Raw genomic sequence first — 20,249 nt, 5'->3', positions numbered from 1 at the left:
ATGAGAACAACTTTCATTCCCTTCCTATTTGAAACACCTCAAATCTATTTTGGAAGTAGGTGGTATGTGAATAAATAAAATTTAAATGACCTTACAATTAGTAAAAGAGTTCAGGCAAAATGGTTGAGGTGAGAGACAAGAAGGGAACAATGAGAACAACTTTCATTCCCTTCCTATTTGAAATAAGAGACAATTATTCTATTGCTCTTCACAATCATTCTTAGAAGATAACAAATTAGGAAAATTTCCCCTTATCTGGGAACTGGACAGCAGGCATTAAGAATTTCTAGGTAGAAAGGGAACTTGGAGAGCATCTAAGCAAACCCATCACTTTACAAATGAGGAAACTGAGGCCCAGAGAGGTGAGGTGACTTACCCGAGGCCACAGCTCTAGGAAATGACAGAGGCGGGACTAGAACGTGGGTAGCTTGAGGTCCAGGCCAACGTGCTCTCCCTCTGCGTCACACGCAACGCAGAAGATTTGGGGTGGAAGGAGAGAGGAAGAGAAGGTGACCCCACAGCCCCTAGCAACAAAAACAACAAAAAGGACTTGAGGCACTCATAAATAATTAAGCAATTAGCTGCAGCAGCTACTCCCCTCCCCTCCAGCATCCAGTCACCAAGGCAACTTGGGCAGGGTGCCTGCTGGTTGCCTAGTAACAGTGTGGTCTGCTCCCCTGACATGCTCCCTAGGCATCAAAGGATTTGAGAGCTGGGAAGAACCTTAGACAGGGATTACTATTCCAACACCTTCATTTTCCAAATGAGTAAACAGAGGCCCAGAGAAACTGGGTAACCTGCCTAAGGTCACACAGCTACTCAGAGGCACATCCAGGCTCCATTCTCAGTTGCTTTCCATTGCACCAGGGCTGCCTCTGAGAGGCTGCAGATGGAGAAGAGGGGGAGAGCTCTCCACAGTTCCTAGAAGAATGAGAAAGTCAGAGCGAACGAGCAGGCAAGAAAGAGACAGAGACCTTGAGCTCTCACATGCAATTAGCAGGAGCTGGTAATCCCATCAGCCCAACTTTCATCATCACCATGGCAACATGGGTGAGGTGGGTGCTGGTTGCCTAGTAACAAGTGGTCCTCTCTTTTCCACTCATATCCGGCTCCCTGGGAGTCACAGGAACAGTACGTGTTGGAGCTGGAAGGGAAGGAAGGGGTCCTAACTCAGTCTTCTGCTTTAACCAACAAGGAACCCGAGGTTCAGGGATACTGCAAGTCCCACAGCCACAGAGCTAGCTAGTAACATTCCTTCCATTGAGGGCCTCTGTCGCAGCACTGCAGAAAGGGAGTGTTCCACTCAGTAAAGTCAGAACAAGGGAGGGGAGTGTTCCCCTTGAAAGGAGATGCTTCTACCACTTGTCTAAATGGTGGCAATGCCACCCACAAAACTTGGCACATGGTGGATGCACACAGGAGGTGCTATGCTATGCACAGTAGTTAAACACAGAGTCTCTAAAGTCAGAAAACCGGAGTCAAAAGCCAGTTCTCCTTAAACTTCACAAATGTCCTATTCTCTGTATGCCTCAGTCTCCACATCCAAGGAATGGACATCCTGACTGTCTCTACCTCTTGAGTCATCATTAGGATTAAATGAGAAAACGGACATGTAAAGTGCCTGGTATAGGGTAAAGATGCAGTAAATATTAAGTATTCATTTATTCTACATTCAATAAATACTTGTTACGTGTCTGCTACGCAAATGCTACTGTTCCAGGTTCTTGAGATTCATTAGTAAGCAATGTAGACAATATAGACAAAAGAAATTCTTGGGCCAGGCACAGTGTAATCCAGCACTTTGGGAGGCAGAGGCAAGAGTATTACTTGAGGCCAGGAGTGCGAGGCCAGCCTGGGCAACATAGGGAAACCCTGTCTCTACAAAAAATTAGCTGGGCATGGTGGTACGTGTCTGTAGTCTCAGCTTCTTGGGAGGCTGAGGCAGGAAGATTGCTTGAGCCCAGGAGTTCAAGGCTGCAGTGAGCTATGATCATGCCACTGTACCCCAGCCTGGGTGACAGAGTGAAACCCTGTCTCAAAAAGAAAGAAGAAAGAAAGAGAGAGAGAGAGAGAGAGAGAGAGAGAGAGAGAGAGAGAGAGAGGAAGGAAGGAAAGAAGGAAGAAAGAAAGAAAAAGAGAAAGAAAAAAGAAAGAAAGAAAGAATGAAAAAGAAATTCCTGTCTCAGGGACCTTATATTCCAGTAGAATATAGAAAAAATATATATAGATATAGATATATATAATATACATATGTGTGTTTATATATTTATATTTATATATCTATTTATTTAAGTGTTTGTTGAATGGGTGGAGGAACTCATTGGCAATATGCTGTTTATGTTGCTGGGCTCCTTCTCTAAGACTGAGAAGTTTCCTGTTTACAGGGTGTGATGCTATAAATATGCAGGCCTGTCGTCTATGTGGGAACTTCGTTTTCCTTTCTTTTAAAAGCTCAAAAGAAAAATGAAGGCAGTGGCCACTAGATGGCAGAATTCAGTCCCCGTAGACATGGCACAGAAGGCGCAGGCCTGGGGCAGAGGTCCTGACTGGAGCCTCCCGCAAAGGCAAGTGTTGCAGCTGGTCAGTCCTAGGGCAATAGCTTGGAGAGGTGGAGGAGACTTGAAATTATTCTGGGACACTCGGAGGTGTCAGGGGAGGCTGCACTGTGGTTTAAGAGTGATTGCTTTGGAGTGAGACTGAGCCCTGCTTTAACCAAGATCCTGCCATGGGTAAGCTGTGTGACCCTGGGAAGCTATTAGCCATGCTGAGCTCTGGGACATGAAGATGGTAACAAGAGCTCCTACAAGGGGATGCTTTGACTGTGTGTGTAAGAAAACAATGTCTAATGCACCTTGCAAGCTGCGTATAGAAAAAGCTCATCCAGTATTATTTACCTGGATTCTAAAAGGCCCCTGAAGGTCTGGTTCAGAGATGCAAATGCAAGGGGAAGGGGTAAAGGAAATAGCATTTGTTAAGCATTTGCAATGAAGACACTGAGGTCTGTGCTGTCACAGAGCCTGGAAAATGTGGCTTTAGGTTTGGTTGTCCCACCCTCTGCATCCCACTCTGCCCATACCCCTTGTGTTGGTCTTCCTTCTTCATTCTCATTGATGCCAGCCTCTCCCTGTCCCCACCTCCTGAGTTCCACCCAAGCGTGGCATGGGGGACCGCAACACCCTGCTAACTAGTCTCCCTGCTCTCAAACACCTGCTCCTCCCACCTGCTGCCAGACAGCAGCCTGAACGGTCCCCAAACACTGATTTGTTTCTTCCTGCTCTCAGAATAAAGCTCAAGTTCTTTCTGGTGGTCAAGAGGACTTGGCATCTTCTGGATCCTTCCTTCCTTTCCTAACTCCCAGCTGAGCTCTCCTCATTCCTCAAAGCTTCTCTGTGGCCATGAGGCATCTGCATATGCTGTTCCTTCTCCTGAATGGCCAGTCCCTCTGCTCGGTATGGCTGACTCCTCCCACCTTAGGCCTCCACTCTAAGGCAGGTCCTTTCCCCTCACTAATTATTTCCTTCAGGGCACATGTCACAAGCTGCACGGATCTACTACCCACCTCCCACACCATGATATCCAGGCCAGGTGGGCAGGGCAGAGCCGGGCCTCTCGTCCACGCCTGTGTTCCCAGTGCCTAGTGCAGGGCCTGTGGTGTGGACAGCACACCACCAAGATTTGTTAATGAACTGGGTATCAGCAGATACTGACTGAAAGGAAGAGTCTAACTTCGTCTCCCAATTTCTAGTCTTTCTCTCGGGCCACCTTATCTTTGTATGAACGGCATATTGGTCTTCCTAAAAAGCACTTTTGTCCTATTACTCCTCATGCTTGAAAGCCCTAAATGGCTACCTACAAGGCTGAGGTCTGAAATCTCCAGTCTAGCATTTGAAATCCTCCACACCTCAACATGGCTTTCCAAATGCATCTGCAAATGTATTTCCAAATATATTTGGCTTATATATGTATGTGTGTGTGTGTGTATATATACACACATACACTTACTTGAAAATATATAAATATATGTTTTTGGGAATATACCTTCAGATGGAAATATATATATTCCCAACAAATTCATCCCTATTCCCTTAGTGCGTCTTCAGCTCTGCCCTGACAGGAGCTCTGGAAGACAGGCCTGGGACTCCTCCTATACTACTGTGTCCCCAGTTCCTAGTACAGGGTCTGTCACAACATTAGAGATTCAGCTGTGCTGAATCAATGATGGGTCTTCTCCCTACTTGGTCAACACACCGTGTGTACTCCTATCTCCACACTTTTGCCCCAAACCTTTCTTTTCTCATCCCCCAAATTCTCCGGCCATCCTTCGAGGGCCAGGCAAGTTCCATTGCAGGACATCAGCCACTAAACATACCCCAGAAAGGAACAGGAGATCCAAAGAGTCCTGGAGCCATAGCTAGGCAGTACCCAAACTAATTTCCCCAGGAACCCCCTTATCCTGGCAAAAGGAACACTAGAAAGTAACCAAACTTTTAACTGAAAAATAGGTCCCAATGATTTCAAAAAATATTGGTTTTGTAGCCAGCCTGAGAACTCTGATTGAAGGACCTTTGTTGTGGCCACACAGTAGTCCACTGATTGGAGGCGCAACACTTCATGTAACCAACTCCTACTGCTGGGCATTTAGATTATTACCAATGTTTGTGTCCACCATGTGCAACCCTGCAATAAATACGCTCTGCCAGTCTCTGCCTTCTTATCAAAGAGTAGCTATTACTGTTCCTAGGCCAGCCAATCAATCAGAGATATGGAGACGGCTCACATCAGAAACTGGACTGACCGGGAAGGCTGGCAGGCCTCAACTTCATCTTTAGCAATTTTGAAAAGACAGGAAAAGATGGACAGTATGGAGGCAATGTGATCAGAAGAACGTCCAAAAATGTGTGTTTAAGCCCATGTTTAACAGCCGTGTGATTTGGGACAAACCAATAAACTTCTTTGAGTCTCTTTTGTTCTCAATGGAAAAATGAGCATGCTAAATAATTCCTGCTGTCTGAAGAATCAAATCGGGAACATTTGGCAAGGCCCTGCATAAGCCATAAAATGTCACACAGTGTTGGTTGTTGTTCCCTTATCACAATTCCTGGAGGGGATAACCCTACATCTCCTCTGCTCTTTGAACAAGAGTGTCCTCCTTTGCACTCTTTGGGGATTTAGAGAAATGTAGAGTGAACAACTGTCCCAGTTTGCCGAGGACTGTCCCAATTTGAGCACTGGAAGTCCCGAGTCCTGGAAAACCCTTTAGTCCTGGGCAAACGTGAATGCTTGGTCAGCTAGAAGCAGGTCTGTAAAGCACTGTCTGTTCCGCTTGATTTTCAGCATCCATCCCAGAGGCCTCTGATCCCCACTGCAAAAGGACGACTGCTTGCACAGTGGGATAAGTCAGCAGCAAGCGACTCACTGCTTTACAACTAAGAAGCTGCTTAAGGGATAAGATTTTGTTTTGGGCTTTCAGTTATGGCTCAGAGATCATTTAGGGGAATATTTTGCAAGCCAGTTCTCTGAGGAAGTGCATTGTGCTTTCCAAAGCTTTATGTTTAAGCTGAAATAATCATATTATGACATAAGAAATCCTGATGCAGAAAATATAAACTTACTTGGCAAAATAGGAGGAAGTGATGAGTCATGCTACAAAATGACCACCTGTACTAGAGTAAGCTCCTTGAAGGTGGGGAGCTCACCTTTGTAGTCCTCCAAAAATTATGGAGTATTGTTCGTGTTGTAGATACTCAATAAATATCTGAATAATGAATCCTTCTGTGATTAAAAAAGCATTCATTAACGTGTAGATCGAGACGTTTTATGTCATTTACTTCTTAAGAGCTGAGCACGCTAAAATTTGAGAAGCCATTATCAACTGATAAGCAGTTAGTAAAGGAAAATAAAGTAATTTTTGAAATGAAGCCACATTATTTGTTTTCTAAAAAAAATTGTAATTGCATAAAATTTTTAGAACTATAACTACCGTGCAAAATGCTACACTAGGAATCATGAAGATGCTCTCAGTGTTCAGGCCACTGAGACCTCTTCAATTACTTTACCATCAGCAGGAATTTCATATTCCCAATACTGAAAGATACTGCTAATACTCCTTTCCTGTTCATTTGTTACATAGTATCCACATAATATTAAGTTGCACTTATGACATTTCTTTAAAAGTTTCTTAGTGTCTGTGCTACAATAGTATCTTATTCCCAGAGGCTAAAAATATATACATATTGATCATTCTAGGCCTATTATAAAATGTGAGCTCTAATGGGTGTTATAATTAACACAGTACCTCTCAGATGACTTTGTACTGAGTATTCCATGTCACAAATATTTGCTGTCTTTGACAAAGAACTTAGAGATAGCTAAGAATCATTTTCTCCTTTCGAAACCTACCAGAAGCCTCAAAGTATACTTTGAATTATCCTAAATTTGTGTTAATTCCCTACCATTCCTAAAATGCCCAAGGGTCATGTTTTCTTGTCTTATTGGACTAAAGTATTTTATATTACATTAAATATAATCTTGACAATAAAATGCAGTACCATATTTTTCATATTTTGCAAAAGCACAGTTAATGATGCAAATAATTTCCTATTTTTCATTCTGAAGGAAAATCATTAATAAAACTATACTCCTTGCAAGAGTTGAAATTCAGCCGTGAAAGGGCACAAACCACCCATAAAGGCGAGGTATAAATTAGTGGTGAAGAAACAAGCCTACTGATTATAATGTCCAGATGGAAATGAATAACTGAATCATTCTTTGTCAAATCAAATAGCATCTTAATAAGTTGTTGCATCATCTCTGTTGATTTAATTTAACTGGAAGATATCAGAATATGATTATGACCTGCAAAAGTATCTTCATTTCCTATGCTCATTAGCATATGGCCTATGAGTCCTCTCCTTTTATTTTGAAGGTGAATTTATCTCTAAAATGGTCTTTAGGTTTCCAATCCTCAAAAGTATCCCATGTTAAAAGAAAAACAGCCCCAAACTGGAATTAAAAAATGGGGACCCAGTGTTTGGTGAAAATCTTTTATCAAAGAAAGAATTCAAACACTTTTACCAGGGAAGCTGGTAAGTACAAGTTGTCATGGAAACAGGATATATTCAAATTATCCAAGGAATGACGTTCTTCATCTAACTAGGTGTTCATCTCCTCTAAATGGGGAGAAACTGTTGTAGCTGCAATCCATTATATTTCTTTCAAATCTGCATTAAAAACAATCATTCCCTTTATTTTATATAGGAATACATAGACACAGAGCCTCACTCTCATAAAACGAAGAATTAAAATTACTTGCAAAAGAATTGGTGCGTAAATAAAAAGACATAAAATGAAAATGAATCCCATGATATAAATCTATTGATGCACAGTGAAAGGTAGGAGAATGGAAACAGATAATATAATACCTGCTTCACCTACACTGGGACATATTTTTCTTCAATAGCACTAGCAGCTATATTTACAGAATGATCCAGGCCACAATTCTCTGGAAGTTGAGGAGACTTGCTAACAGGTGTAATGTCATTGCCACTGATAACAGCAGAGCCCTTATTAGTCCACAGATTCCCAAGAAAGACGCAAAAGAAAAGCAATGCGGTGTTGAACAGGGATTTCTCACTCCTTAATAAGGCAATCATTGAGAAACACATGGCACAAGCTCATTTTGTGGGGAGAGTATTTACAGCATGGCGTGCCCATGAAGTCACAGCTCTACTTAAGAAGCAGCCTGAGTTTTTTTCTGGATCAAAGTAATGTAGGGGAACATCTTTTCATTTTTTTTTTCAGGTGAAGATCATTTCTTCACCTCCCTCCAAATAAAGAGAAGAAAGATTTTTTGTGTGTTTTGCAGCCTAAAATGCTGAGGTTTCAACAAAGCCCTTGCCCAAGCACTTACGATAATAATTCAAATAAAAAGACCAATAGTTCCAATATATGCAAAGAATGCTTTAAACTCAACAATAAGAAAACAAACAACCTGATTTTAAAAATTGGCAAAAGACCTGAACAGACATCTCACCAAAGATGTATAGATCGTAAATGAGCATATGAAAAGATGTTCAATATCATATGTCACTGGGGAACTGCAAATTAAAAGAACAATGAGATACAACTCTATACCTATTAGAATGTCTAAAACCCAAAATGTTCACAACACTAAATGCTGGTGAGGATGTGAAACAACAGGAACTTTCATTCACTGCTGGTAAGAATGGAAAATGGTACAGCCCCTTTGAAAGATAGTTTGGCAGTTTCTTACAAAACTAAACGTACTCTTTACCATACGATCCAGCAATCATATTCCTTGGTATTTACCAAAATGAGATGAAAACTTATGTCTACACAAAGACCCACACTGAGATGTTTATGGCAGCTATATTCATAATTACCATAACTTCGAAGTAACCAAGATGCCCTTTAGCAGGTGAGTGGATAAGTAAACTGTGGTACATCCAAACAATGGGATATCATTCAGTACTCCAAAGCAATGAGCTACGTCTTCTCATGAGAAGACACAGTGGAACTTTAAATGCATATTACTAAATGAAAGAAGCCAATCTGAAAAGGCGACATACTGTATGATTCCAACTATACGATATTTTGGAAAAGGCAAAACTATGAAGAGAGTTAAAGGATTGGTGGTTTTCAGGACTTGTGAGGGGAGGGAAGGAGGATGAATAGGCCAAGCACAGATGACTTTTAGGGCAGTGAAACTATTCTATGTGATGCTATAATAGTGGATACATGTCATCATACACTTGTCAAAACCTGCAGAATGTACAAAACCAAGAGCGAACCCTAATTTAAACTGCAGACTTTGGTTGATAATGATGTATCAGTGCAGGTTCCTTGATTATACCAAATGTACCACTCTGGTGTGGGATACTGATGGTGGAGGAGGCTACGTCTATGTGAAGGCAGGATATATGGAAAATCCCTGTGCCTCCCACTCAATTTTGCTATGGACCTGAAACTGATCTAAAAAAGAAAGTCCATTAGAGAAAAATACCACCAGCAGCAATAGCTACCATTTTTTGAGTGCATAACTATCTTTCACACTTACTTACCTCATGTAATCCACATAAGGATCTTATGAGATGGGTATGATTATCATCCTTACTTTACACAGTAGAGGCTCAAAATGGTTTGGTGACATTCCCATCAGCACAGAGCAAGAGGTACGGAATTCAAACCCAAGTCTGCCTGTGCTCTTAACTGTTGCAAAGTCTTCCTAAGGCATCTCTATATCATTTGAAAAATGAAGTGGGCCTTTGAAAATTATTCAAATTATGTCGATAAATGTTTAAAGCAGAGCACTGTGGAGGAAAGTACTTGCATCTGGTGTACAAAGCACATGGACACCTATTAAATAAGTGATATAAGACCTGGAAAATATCAGAGTTTAACTACAAATTAACAGCAGTCTAGTATTTGCCATAAACTTGGTTGAGTCACCTGCTTTTGGAGAGGGACTGTTTAAGTGTTGTAAATCCTTAGATTCAAGAATCTCAGTGAACTCCAAGCACAAAAAAAAAAAAAAAAGAAAAACGAAAATCGTATCAAGGCAGAGCATAATCAAACTGAGCAGTACCAGAAAAAAAAAAAAGAGACACATTATATACAGAGGAACAAAAATTAGGATTAGAGAAGATTTTTCAGAGGAAATAATATAAACAAGAAGAGAGCAGAACAATCTCTTTAAAGTACTGAAAGAAGGCCGGACACAGTGGTTCACACCTGTAATCCTAGCACTCTGGGAGGCCAAGGTGGGAAAATCACTTGAGGTCAGGAGTTCGAGACCAGCCTGAGCAAGAGTGAGACCCCATCTCTATAAACGATAGAAAAAATTAGCTGAGCCTGGTGGTGCGTGCCTGTAGTGCCAGCTACTTGGAGGCTGAGGCAGGAGGATAGCATGAGCCCAGGAGTTTGAGGTTGCTGTGAGCTATGATGATGTCAGTGAACTCTGGCCAGGGCAACAGAGCAAGACTCTGTACCAAAAAAAAAAAAAAAAAGTACTGATAGAAAATAACCTGTTAACCTAGAATTCCATACTCAGTGAAATATCTACTCAAAAACAGTGAAGAAAAATTCTCTGCCAAAAATATGGAATAGATATGTTTCCCCTATTCTTCTCACCAAGTACAGTGAAAAACCCTGAACATTATATAAAATGAACATAAGATGATTCTGAAAGGGGGCAAGAAGTTGGCACACCACCTAGGGACCCTGGTACTCAAGGAATGACAAGGTGCTAAGTTCCTGGGGTTTTCTTTTTGCCTCATTCGCCTTTATAAAATCTCACTCCAAATAAAACGATATGGGTAAATTGAAAGAAATAAAATGGAAAAAGAAATATCATGTAACAATAACCCCCCCAAAAGTAAGAGTAGCTATGTTAGTATTAGATAAACTAGACTTCAGAGCAAAGTTTACTAGAGACAAAGAAGGACATTACATAATTATAAAAGGATCAACCCACCAGAAAGACATAACGATCCTACATATGTGTGCACCAAACAACAGAGCCTCAAAATACATGAAGCAAAACCTGCTAGACCTGACAGGAGACAGGCAATCTAAAATTGTAGCTGGAAACTTCGACACCCTACTCTCAGCAATGGAGAAACCTACTAGACAGAAAGCCAGCAAGGGTATAGAGGAAGAAATGACTCATAAAATCAGCCAACGGGATCTAAATAACATATATAGTACTTTAGCATAATATACATTTTTTTTCAAGACCACATGGAAGAATCATCAAAATATATCACATCCTGGAACAATAAAAAAAAAAAAATTAACAAATTTAACATAAATTAACAACAGAAAGACAACAAGAAAATTTCCAAATGCTTGAAAATTAAACAGTTGACATATGGGTTAAAGAGGAAGTCTCAAAGAAAATTTAAATATAAATAGACCTGAGTAAAAATGAAACTATAACATATTAAAATATGTCAGATACAGTTAAAGTACTGCTGAGGGGAAAATTTATAGCACTAAGCACTTACATTAGAAAAGAAGAAAGGTGTCAAATCAACAATCTAAATTTCTACATTAAGAAACTAGGAACAGAAGAGCAAAGTAAACCCAAAGCAAGCAGAAGAGAGAGAAAAATAAAAATAAGAGCAGAAATCAATAAAATCAAAAATAGGAAAATAATATAGAAAATCAGTGAAACAAAAAAAGGAGAAATAGAGATGCTTTCAGATATGCAAGAGCTGAAAGTATCCATCCCCAGCAGATCGACACTGCCAGAAATGTCATGAGAAGTCCTTCAAGAAGAAGAAACATGATACCAGAAGGGAAGGTAGATCTACAGAAAGAAATGCAGAGTGCTGGAAATACTAACCACATGGATAGATATAAAAGAATTTCATCACTTAAAAAAAAAACTCTTTAAAAGATATTGGACTGTTTAAACAAAATAATAACAATGTAGCATGGGTTTTATGATATAATAAAAGAAGAATATACAAAAACAATAGCACAAAGGTTGGGAGGGGAAATGAGAGCTATTGTACATTGTTACATGTGAAGAGGCACAACATCCCGCCTGAAGGTAAACTTTGATACGTTAAAGATGTACACTGTAACCCTAGATAAGGTGCTAAAATAACAAAGCAAAGAATTATAGCTAATGATCCAACAAAGGATACAAAACAATCACAAGTAATATTAAATTAATCTAAAAGAAAGCAGAAAAATAAGAAAGAGGAAACAAAGAGCAGGCAAGACAACAGAAAACAAATAGCAAGATGATAGATTTAAATTTTACATATTAACAGTCACATTGAATATAAACAGTCTAAATACCCAAATGGAATGTTATGGATTGTTGTTAGGTTGGATAAAAAAGCGAGACCTGGCCAGGGGCTATGACTCACATCTATAATCCTAGCACTTTGGGAGGCCAAGGTGGGAGGATCACTTGAGGCCCAGTAGTTTGAGACCAGCCTGGACAATAGCAAGACCTCGTCTCTACAAAAAAATAATAAATAAAAATATTAGCCAGGCATGGTGGTGCACACCTATAGTCCCAGCCGCTTGGGAGGCAGAAGCAGGAGGATCACTTGAGCCCAGGAGTCTGAGGCTACAGTGAGCTATGGTCACACCACTGCACTCTAGCCCAGGAAACAGAGCAAGACCTTATCTCCAAAAAGAAGAAGCAAGATCCAATAATAATGCCGCTTATAAGAAATGCACTTTAAATATAAAGACAGAAATAGGTTAAAAATAAAGGACAGCGTGTCTGTTTTTCTTTCTGCATGTAGTATACAAAACCTTTAAATTTAACAAATATTTACTGAGTACCTAGTATGAACCAGGAACATGTAAGAAAACCTGTTAAATGAACAAAAGAATTGTGAGAATTCATTAAAAACCACATACCCATGAAAATGCACAAACGGCATCTCCTCCCCCACAACGTATTCTGGAATCCCAGACTTTGATGGTAAGCAAAATTACAAGGTATTAGGTCATTAAATATGAAATGTCCGATTTTGAATCAAAAGTTGTAGTTTATTATATCTCAAACAAGAAGCAGTACAGTTAACCAAAGTGTGCGCCTCAACTATTGCCACCATGTTGCCATCTTAATGGTAGCTTGTTTGTGGTGAAGAAGCCCAGAGAGCAAGAGGCAATGAAATTGCTAAAGGCGTTTTCCACAAGAAGTATTCCAAAGCCTGGAAGAAGTGGTAATCAGTTGGTGCAAGGTCTGGTGAATACAGCAGATGACAAAGTGTTTCCAAGCCCGGCCTCTGTAGTTTGAACAGTGTTGTTTGTGTGACATGTGGTCAAGTGTTGTCTTGCAAAAGGATTGGCCTGTCTCTATTGATCAATCTCGACTGCTTAATCACAAGCATCCTCATTATTTCATCCAACTGGTTGCAGCAAACATCCACTGTAATCGACTGACCAGGTTTCATGAAGCTGTAGTGGATAATACTAGCACTGGACCACCAAACAGACAGCATTGGCTTTTTTTTGATGAATATTCATTTTGGACTGTGTTTCAGCACTTGGTCTTTATCCAACCATCGTGCCAAACACTTGCAATTGTGAAAAAGAATCCATTTTTCATCACATGTAACAATACCATGGAGAAATGGTTTGCCTTTATGTTGTGAAAGCAAAGAAAGGCAAGCTTCAAGATGATTTCTCTTCTGACACTCATTTAATTCACGTGGAACCCATCTATCCAGCTTCTTTACCTTGCTGATTTGTTTCCAATGGTCTAATATTGTTGGAATAGTAACGTCGAAACTTGTTGCTAATTAACACATAGGTTGAGATGGATTCACTTCCACTACAGCTTTCGGCTCATCATTATCCACCTTGGTCTCAGTTCAGCCACATGCTTCATTTTCGAGGTTAAAATCACCAGAACGGAACTTCTCAAACCATTAACATACTATGGGTTCATTAGCCACATCCTTCCCAAACCCTTCGTTGACATTTTGAGCTGTCTGCACTGCATTGGTTCCACGATGGAGCTCATATTTGAAAATAACATGAATTTTTGACTTATCCATAGTTTAACAAAAATTGCTCAAAAAAATTTGAAAGATAATCACAAGCGAAAACATGCATTTGTATGACCGAGGATGTAACTTCACAATAAAAATAAAACAGAAAGTGTCAAAATGAAATGTCAGAGATACCAACTGTCAAACTTAGCAGTTAAGGAAATCAGACATTTCATACTTAATAACTTAATACATTGATGCTTAGCTTGATTTTATGAGCTTATCCTACAATAAAATAATTTTTTAAATAAATAAAGATATACTATGATGATTCTAATCAAAAGAAAGCTAGAGAGGCTATATTAATATTACATTAAGTAACTTTAAGAGCAAAGAATATTACTAAAATGAATAAGGTCAATTAATAACATAAAAGAGTCAATTCACCAAGAGGATATAACAATTCTAAATATTTTTGCTCTTGATAACAGAGCCTCAAAATATATGAAGCAAAAAATTGTTAGAAGTGCAAGGAGAAATGTACAAATCCAGAATTTCAGTCAGAGGTTTCAATACTCCTCTTTCAACAATTAATAAAACATGTAGGCAGAAAATCAGTTAAAAATATAAAAGATTTTTATAACACTATCAATCAACTTGACCTGATCGACATTTATAGAACATTCCACCCAACAACCATATACCACACATTCTTTTCAAGCACACATAGAATGTTTACCAAGACAGACTGTGTTCTGGGCCATAAAACAAGTCTCAATAAATTTAACAGAATTCAAGTCATACAAGTATATTTCCTGATACAACAAAATTAAATTAGAAACTAATAGCAGCACAATCTCTGGGAATCCCCTAATACTTATAAACTAAATAACACACTTCTATATAACCCATGGATCAAAAAAGAAGTCAAAAGGGAAATTAGGAAGTATTCTGAAATGAATGAATACAAAACCACCCATATCAAATTCATGGGATGATGCTAAAACAGTACGTAAGGGAAAATTTATAACATGAATGCTTAAAGATCTCAAATCAATGAACTCAGCTTCCACATTAAGAAACTGCAGAACAAAAGCAAATTGGAGTCAAATTAAGTAGAAGAAAGGAAATAATAAACATCAGAGCAGAAACCAATGAAACAGAACACAGGAACATGACAGAGAATATCAATGAAACTGAAATATGGTTCTTTGAGATTAAAAAAATTGATAAACTTCTAGCTAAATTTTTCAGGGAAAACCTGAAAAGACACAAATTACCAATAAGAGAAATGAACTAGGTGACATCAATACAGATTCTATAGCCATGTAGAAAAAAACAAGGGAATGTTATTACAAATTTATACCAATGAATTGATAATATAGATTAGATGGGTGAATTCCTTGAAAGACACAACCTATGAAAGTTTACTGAAGAAGAAATAGATAACTTGAATAGCCATATATCTATAAAAGAAATGGAATATATAGTTAAAAAGTTTCCCCTAAAGAAAACTCCAGGCTAAAATGGCTTTCCTAATGAATTGTACCAAACATTTAAGGAAAAAATAATGACAATTTTACACAAACTCTTAAAAAAATTGAAAAGGAGAGAATACTTTCCAAGTGATTCTATTAGATCAACCTCATCCTGAAACAAAAACGAGACAGAGCAAGTACAAGAAAAAAAGTTGCAGATCAATAACTCTCATGAAAAAAGATGCAAAAATTCAAAACAATTTCAGCAAGTAGAATATAAGAATATACAAAAAGGATAATACTTCATGACCAAGTGGGATTTATCTCAGGAATGCAAGGTTGGCTTAACGTGTTGTTAGGTAGGGTAAGGAGGGAGAGAAGCAGATGGACTAGGAGATGCTTTGTCTACCATAGGAGGAACAAATTGACCAGAGGGGGCTTCCAAGAAGAAATAGATGACACCAAGGGGTCCCCAAAGACTGATCGGATGTTTGGTCTATGATAGGGGTCCCCAACCACTGACCAACCAGAAAGAGGTAAAAAAAAAAAAAAACCCATGAAGTAGAGATATGAACAAGGCCACCAAAGAGGGTCTCTGGAGCACACATATAAGTCAGGTGACAGTATCCTCAAGTGACCTACTGTTATCAACATAGTAAAAATCATACCTACCAGTGCCATGACAGTTTACAAATACCATGGCAACCCCCGGAAATTGCCTTACGAGGTTAAAATGGGGAGGATTTCCAGTTCTGGGAATTTTCCACCCTTTTCCAATTAAAACTATGAATATTCCAGCCCCCACTTAACATAAGATTAAGGAATCAGCATGAAAGGGAAAATCTTGTTAATTCTCAATTCATGGGGATTGACCCATTCCTTCTCTGGAATGTACTATGCTCTAATAAACTTTGGCACTTCGCTTGCTTGCATGTGCTTGGTCTGCTCATTTGCTCCGTCGACTCAGTACCAGTAACCATTCTTCAGTACTGGGAACCAACAACCAGGAAACACAGACCTGACATCTGGTCCCCACACCTGACAATGTGAAAGTCAATCAGTATAGTTCACCACTTAACAAACTAAAAAAGTAAATCCATGTAATTATCTCAGTAAATGAAGAGAAAGCATTTGTGAAAATCCAACATTCATTTCTGATTGAAAAAAAAACAACTCTCAGCAAAGCAGGAACAGAAGGAAACTTCCTCATCTACAGGCATCTATAAAACTAACAGCTAACATCATACTTAATGGTAAAAGACTGAATGCCTTCCTTTCAATATGAGAAAAAAGACCGATGAAGTCTGTGCTTATCACTTCTATTTAACATTGTACTGGAGGTTCTACCCATTGCAATAACATAAGACAAAGAAACAAAAAAGCATCCAAATTGGAAAAGAAGTAAAACTGTCTTTATTCACAGACAACATAGTCATCTATCTAGAAAATCTGATGGGATTGAATCAAAAAAGCTGCTAGAATAAGGGAGTTTAGCAAAATTTCAAAATATAAGGTCAATATACAAAAATCAAGTATATTTGTATATAGTAGTAATGAACAATTGGAAATTGAAATTTTTGTAAAAATATCATTTATAACAGTATCAAAATAAGAAAAGTTTATAAAGAAATCTGACAAAAGATGTACAAAAACTGTACACTGATATAAAAGACTGCTGAGGGAAATAAAAGAAGACCTATATCTTGTTCATGTGTAGGAAGATGCAGTAAAGATGTCAATTCTACTCAAACTGATCTATATATAACAGCAATTAAAATCCAAGCAAGCTTTTTTGTAGAATTTGACAACATTAGTCTAAAACACATATGTAAATGCTAATGACTCAGAACAGCCAAAACAATTCAAAAAAGAAAAACAAGTTTGGAGGAATAATGCTCCCTGATTTTAAGGCTTATTATAAAACCATAATAATCAATGCAGTGTGGCATCAAGACAGACAAATAGATAAATTCAATAGAATTGAAGTCCAAAAATAGATCCACACTTACATGGACAATTGGTTTTTGACAAATGTGCAAAGGCAATTGAGAAACAATAAGTTTTTCAACAAAGTGTGCTGGAAAAATTGGATATCCATATGCAAAATATACATGAATCTCAATCCATACATCACATCATTTATAAGACTTAATATGGAAGATAAAACTAAATGTAAAACCTAAAACAATAAAACTTCTAGAATAAAACAGGAGAAAACCTTTGTGACCATGGTATAGGCAAGGATTTCTTAGATATGACACCAAAAGCATGATTCATAAAATAATCTAAATGGATAAAATTAAAATCTTCTGCACTTAAAAAGACACTATTAAAAGAACAAAAAGACAAGCCACAAAACAGGATTTACAAATCCTGTATCCGAAAAAGAACTTGTTTCCATCATATATAAAGAACTCTCAAAAAGTCAATAATAAAAAAAAATGACCTAATAAAAAACATGGCCAAAAATTTGAATGAATTCATCAGCAAAGATACATGGATGGCAAAAAAGAACATGAAAAAAATGCTCATCATCGTTGATCATTTCCAACCTAACAGAATTCTATTCCCAGCCAAACTATCAATCAAGTATGAAAGTAAAATAAGGGTATTTTCAGATATGTAAAATCTTAAAATGTTTTCCCCCAAAACAACTTTCTCAAGAAGCTACTAATTTATGTACACCACCTGAAAATGAAATGAAAGAATTAAATAAGAAAAAGAAAAATGAGGATGCCAGGAAATGGGAGCTCTGACAGAGAGTGAAGAGTGGGTTTTGCAAAGAAGTGCCAGGACAACAGCTGTGCAGGGAGCTGTCCAGACCAGAGTGAAGTAGGAGAATGAAGGAGGCTTCAGTGGTAGCAGGGGGTTTTCTAGGAAATGTAGCTGTTCAATCAAAATGTCTGTGACATGGTAATCAGACCTCTGCAAGATCACATGGAAGTCTAAGCAGAAAGGAGCCCAAGTCATACCTTTTATGTGACTTGTTTTAACCTAAATATTTCTCTGCCTTATCTCTAAAGTTAGACTGCATTTTAAAGTTTTTACAGATGTTCTCAACAGCTGCCATAATTCTGGCCAATAATAAATAGAGTCTCTACCTCATCTAAATCAAAACCCAATGCAAATCTTGGTGGTAGGGGGGATAGGAAGAATTTACATGTGTGCGGAAGGTGTATATATAAGATTTGGGTACTTAAAAGAGCTAAACTTTCACTTTTTATTAGAAAAAATCATCGCACAATAGGTAAACTAGAAAATCAAGAAATAGTAAATACATCCTTAAAGACGTATCTCCGTTCCATAGCTTAGAACATCTTATAAGGATGTACCCCCCAAATCTCCACGTTAGAAAGTATATTCTCTGTAATGCTCTAGAATAGAAAGTAACAATAATCAATTATTTGATTTTTGATCCAGTAAGACAGAAAGGAGATGAAGTGGAGGATTATGGCAGTAGCAGCTTTGATATACAATATCCATACCATTATTCCATGCACATGAAGAGAACGGGTAAGGAACAGGTTTGACCCTGTAATCTTCTGCGCTCAATTGTAGCACACTTGTCCTGGTGGCCCCATTGAATCTTGGAAAGGTAAAATTCAGGTTCTCAACATGACTTAACCACTAGAGGGAGTTTAAATAGCTATTGAATATAACAGAAAAGAGAGGGGGTACACAAAAGAGAGCTTTTTTTCTCACTTGGAGCCATGGCTATAACTTGTTAAAAAAACTATCATAGAAACATCAACAATGGCATTTTAAATGGTGATAACGTTAGTGTAGATTCTCTGTTTCTTTTTAACACTGGAAGTGTTCATTTTAGGGTGATTAAAAAACTGCCTACAGTATAATGGTATACTAGCAGATCCAACCCCAATTTAATATTTATATCACACTAATTAGGTTTCACCTCAATTATGGATTAGTCGACACAGCCCTCTGTATGTATTTATCAAGAATTCAGGTTTTCAATCCAGACAGACTGGATTTTGACCTTGCACTGCCACTTTGTGCTGTGTAACAGTAGACTGCTTTAAGACTGCTTTAAGACTGCTTTAATTAACTGCTTTAAGACTCAAGGCTCCTCATCTGTATAATGGAGGCACAGGGTTTTGTAGGAGTAAATTAGATGATGTACCTCAGTGAGGCCAGTCACGGTGGCTTATGCCTGTAATCCCAGCAATTTGGGAAGCTGAGGCGGGAGGATTGCTTGAGGTCAGGAGTTTGGAGCTGCAGTGAGCTATGATCCCATCACTGCACTCCAGCCTGGGTGAGACCCCATCTGCAATTAATTAATTAATTAATTTAATTAAAGTTGAACAGCACCTCAGTGCATCGCTAGATTGAAATGTATAATAGCTTCTAGTGGAAACACTGCAAAATAAAACTATTTACTATAAAAAATTAAAATTAAAAAACATCTCAGTGCATTTCTGGATATAATATATGGTGACTATTGACTGAATGAGAATTTCTTAATCCCTCTTCCCAAGTTCGCCTCAGCATCAAAGCCCTAAAGAATGCAAATGCTGAAGCCCACCACAGGGGCAACCCTTGTGCGCATGGCCATATGGCTAGGCGTGACTTACTTCAGTGGCCAGCCCCAGGGCAGGGCACAAGAAGCCACACCTTAGGGATCTACATTCACTCCAAAAGTGATAACCATGAGTCCAGGTCACCTTCCAGGCCCCTATCTACCTTTCAAGGAGAATACTTCCAAAGGCCACAGAGGTGACCTCACTTTAATATGAATTTTTTTTAACAACTCTGAATTTCCTAGGACATGTACAGAGTTGTACAACTATCAGTGCTACCTAATTTTAGAACATTTTAATCACCTCCCCCATAAAACCATACCCATTAGCAATCACTCTCTAATCCCTCTCCCAGCCCCCGGCAACTACTAAATCTACTTACTGTCACTATAGATTTACCTATTCTGGGCATTTCATACAAATTTATTTGTATATTATGTGGCGTTTTGTGTTCAGCTTCTTTGATTCAGGATAGTGTTTTCGAGGTTTATCCATGTTGGACCATCACATACCCGTGCTCACTTTTAAGACAGAATAATGTTCCATTGTATGGATATGACATTTTATTTATCCATTCATTCATTAATGAACCTTTTTGTTGTTTCTTCCTTTTGGTTATTATGAATAATGCTGCTATGAACCTTTGTATACAGGCTTTGGTGTGGACATGTTCTCATTTCTCTTGCGTATATACCTAGGAGTGGAACTTCAGTGTCATAGGGTAAACTCTATGCCTAACTTTTTGAGGA

General features: G+C 38.4%; 1 protein-coding gene across 3 annotated transcripts in view; it reads right to left on the bottom strand.

Moving 5' to 3' along the window:
• The window catches only part of EIF4E3 (eukaryotic translation initiation factor 4E family member 3), a 74,835-nt gene that overhangs the window by 48,001 nt on the left and 6,585 nt on the right, over positions 1-20,249 (bottom strand). For all 3 annotated transcript variants that reach the window (XM_012652647.1, XM_012652649.1, XM_012652648.1), the window contains exon 2: positions 377-524. The gene's annotated coding sequence lies outside the window, so the exon portion shown is untranslated. The remainder of the gene's footprint in view (positions 1-376; positions 525-20,249) is intronic.

This window comes from Propithecus coquereli, unplaced genomic scaffold (genome assembly GCF_000956105.1).
Source record: "Propithecus coquereli isolate 6110/MARCELLA unplaced genomic scaffold, Pcoq_1.0 Scaffold391, whole genome shotgun sequence".
NCBI classification, from domain to species: domain Eukaryota; kingdom Metazoa; phylum Chordata; class Mammalia; order Primates; family Indriidae; genus Propithecus; species Propithecus coquereli.
This window is presented reverse-complemented; position numbering and strand designations above follow the sequence as displayed.